We start from the raw sequence: 4,335 nt of genomic DNA on the forward strand, positions 1-4,335 counted from the left end.
TGCCAACAAAAGTCCGTCTCGTCAAGGCTATGGTTTTCCAGTAGTCATGTATGGATGTGAGGGTTGGACTGTGAATAAAGCTGAGCACCAAAGAATTGATGCTTTTGAACTGTGATGTTGGAGAAGACTCTTGGGAATCCCTTGGACTGCAAGGAGATCCAACCAGTCCATTCTAAAGGAGAGTGTTCTTTGGAAGGACTGATGCTAAAGCTGAAACTCCAGTACTTTGGCCACCTCATGCGAAGAGTTGATTCATTGGAAAAGATTCTGATGCTGGGAGGAATTGGGGGCAAGAGGAGAAGGGGATGACAGAGGATGAGATGGCTGGATGGAATCACTGACTCGATGGACGTGAGTCTGAATGAACTCCGGGAATTGGTGATGGATGGGGAGGCCAGGCATGCTGCAGTTCATGGGGTCGCAAAGAGTAGGACATGACTGAGTGACTGATCTGAACTGAACTAGCTAAATTAAATAGGAAAAAAGGGAAGACTCAAATAAAATCAAAGAAACAAAAGAAGAGATGTTGTAACATATGCCTCAGAATGTTAAAAGAGTAATAAAAGAATATTATCACCGACTGTGTACTTCTAAATTGGGTAATTTAGAAGAAATTAATAAATTTATAGAAACATCAATCTACCAAAACTGTGTCAAGAAGAAACAGAAAGTTTAAGTAGACAAAAACTGATAAAGATATTAATCAGTAGTCAAAAATCTCCCAATAAAGAAAAATCCAAGATCAGATGGTTTTCTGAGCTAATTTTACCAAGCATGCAAAGAAGAATTGATACAACCCTTATTAAATGCTTCAAAAAAACAGAAGAAGGAACACTTTCAAATTTAAATAATGAGGCTAACATCATCCTGATACCAATACCAGATAAAGACAACAGAAAAACTACAAGCCAACTTCCCTAAAGAGCATAGATGGAAAAAATCTCAACCAAATACTAGGAAACTAAATACAAGAGAACATTACATTTGTTATATTTTATTCTAATGATACAAGGGTGGTTGAAGATGTACAAATCAGTCAATGTGCTGTACTACATTAATGAAATAAAAAGCACCATCAAATAAATATATGTAGAAAAAGTATTTGACAAAGTTCAACATCTAGTCATGATTAAAACTCTCCAAATAGTTATAGAACTTACTTTGACACAGTAAAGTTGGTATACAAAAAGCCCACAGCTTAATCATAATCAATAAGAGAAAATGTAAAGCTTGTTATCTAAGACTGGGTACAGTGGAAAGGATTCCCACTTTCATCACTCCTATTCAGCAAAGTACTAGAAGTCCTAGTCAGAACAAGGAAAAGAAATTGAAGGCAACCAAATCAGAATGAGAAAAGTATTTCTATTTGCAGATGATGCAAACATATACATAGAAAACTCTAACAATTCAATCAGAAAATGTGTATTAAAACTAATAAACAAATTTAGTAAAGTAGCAAGATACAGAATCAACATAAAACCAGATATGTTTCTATACACTGTCAATAAATTATCCAAAAAAGAAATTAAGAAAATAACCCCATTCATAATAGCAACAGACAGAATAAAACATTTAGGAATTAAATTAGCCAAAGAGGTGAAAAACTTGTACACTGGTAATTGTAAAATACTGAAGAAGGAAATGAATGAAGAAACATGAAAGAAAAGACATCTAACCAACAGATAAATGGAAAGACATGCAGCATTCACAGGCTGAAAGATTTTATATTGTTAAAATGTCTATATTACCCAATGTGATCTACCAACTAAGTTCAATTCTTATGAAAATCCTATTGACATTTTTTTAAAAATAGGAAAAAAAAACCCTTGAAATTAAATATAGAACTACAAAAGACATGGAATAGCCAAAGCAATCTTTAAGAACAAAGGTTGAGGCCTCACTCTTTAAGATTTAAAAATATATTACAAAGCTACAGTATTCAAAATGGTATGCCATTGGCAAAGTAAAAAACACAGAGACCAAAGGAATTGAATAGAAAGCACAGAACTAAATCCATCCATTTATGGTCTGTGTATAACTTGCAGATCTCTAATTTACATTTAAATTTTTGCATTAAGCAAAACATTTTCAGAAAAATAAAATCAATTATATAGTAATTATAAAACATAGGATCAATATCTTAACTAGTGTAAAAATCTCCTTTCCATCTGTGGATGATTTGTAAATAGAACATAGTAGACTCAAGTAACCAAGGGCAAGTTTCAACTTCTGTTTTTGTGTTTCCTGATAGAAGCAACACTCCTTGGAAAAATAACACCTCTAAACTATGAATCCCAAAATTATGTAAGTCATTAGAGGTAATAATGAAAAGAATCATTTCCACCACCCCCCCCATTACATTAATTCACAGATATAACATATTATTGCTGTTGGAGAATAGGCACAATACATTGTTTGCTAGCTCAGAGTATACACTGCTTTAAGTAGACCTATGGGGTTCCATCATGTCTTGTCACACAGGTGGTGCTTTGCCTGAGCCTTCAGTAAGCCATTTTATTTTATATTATGACAGCTACTTCTAGTGATGTGTACATAGAGAGAGCCTGGTTTCTCAGTTTTATTTACTAATTACAATGCTCTTACTGATTTGTGAGGTAACTCAGATCAGATCAGATCAGTCGCTCAGTCGTGTCTGACTCTTTGCGACCCCATGAATCGCAGCACGCCAGGCCTCCCTGTCCATCACCAACTTCTGGAGTTCACTCAGATTCACGTCCATCGAGTCAGCGATGCCATCCAGCCATCTCATCCTCTGTCATCCCCTTCTCCTCCTGCCCTCAATCCCTCCCAGCATCAGAGTCTTTTCCAATGAGTCAACTCTTCACATGAGGTGGCCAAAGTACTGGAGTTTCAGCTTTAGCATCATTCCTTCCAAAGAAATCCCAGGGCTGATCTCCTTTAGAATGGACTGGTTGGATCTACTTGCAGTCCAAGGGACTCTCAAGAGTCTTCTCCAACACCACAGTTCAAAAGCATCAATTCTTTGGCACTCAGCCTTCTTCACAGTCCAACTCTCACATCCATACATGACCACAGGAAAAACCATAGCCTTGACTAGACGAACCTTTGTTGGCAAAGTAGTTAGTGAGGTAATTACACAAAGACAAATTTTCCAAATATACATAGATCAATTTCAGAGATCTCCTTTTTGCTTCTTTGTAATACTTAACTCTTCCTATTCTAGAAGCAAGCTCTTTTTTTTTTTCTTTTTTTTAAATTTTATTTTGTTTTTTAACTTTACAATATTGTATTGGTTTTGCCATATATCAAAATGAATCCACCACAGGTATACATGTGTTCCCCATCCTGAACCTTCCTCCCTCCTCCCTCCCCATACCATCCCTCTGGGTCGTCCCAGTGCACCAGCCCCAAGCATCCAGTATCGTGCATCGAACCTGGACTGGAGACTCTCTTTTTTATTACTAAGGCATCTGACTATTGGGTCAAGTGAACCACTATATCACTTGTTATTTTTCAAAAGTGTCTTATTATTCCATGTAAACTATAAATTTGTATTGTTAGGTTGCTTTCACAATTTATGGTAGAGTTTGGATTAGAATTATACTGATTTTGGATTAGCTTGGATGAAATTGACAACTATATATATCTAGTTATTCTAGTAAAAATTTGTAAAATAGCAAGAAATTTAATGATAATGCTCAACTAGATTTTAACAATACACTTGTCAAAAATTTAGATTTTTGCAGAACACGCCTATGTTCCTACTTAGAATTTCTATGAACAAGGATCTGAGAAGATAAATTTGCAATTATGCCCTCCTTTGACTCATAAATAAAGCTGAGACTCACTGGACAAACATACTCGTTTCCTGATGTAAAATTCAATGAAAAATTTCCTCTTGATCTTTGCATTACAGTCTTAATTGTGGTGATTTCTCCTTCAGAATCCTTAACAAATGGACTCAACTTCCAGTGAAGACAGGGGCCAATTATCCTTATGGCTCCTACTCCCCAGGTTCCTCAACTAAAGCCAGCTTGTGACATTATTTTTCCATAATGACCTTAAACTTCCAATAAACCCCAGGACAATGTCTCCAAGGTAATAGATCAAGCCTCAGGAGTCCAGCAATCACAGCATATGCTTCTAATAACCACACCCCATGTTGGTCATCAGAATTTCTAAAGATAATGATTTTGCCTGGAAATGCTGAGAGTCCTTATGAACAGGGGAGGCTACCTCTGTTAATACAGAGGAGAGCTTCTGTCTCAAGGCAGATTCACACTCTTCTGCTGATATTTCTTCAAGTACTGATCTTTGGCTTCACATCTACTTGTCAAGGGATCCTAGATTCTG

This window comes from Bison bison, unplaced genomic scaffold (assembly GCF_000754665.1).
Source record: "Bison bison bison isolate TAMUID 2011002044 unplaced genomic scaffold, Bison_UMD1.0 scf7180017864240, whole genome shotgun sequence".
NCBI classification, from domain to species: domain Eukaryota; kingdom Metazoa; phylum Chordata; class Mammalia; order Artiodactyla; family Bovidae; genus Bison; species Bison bison.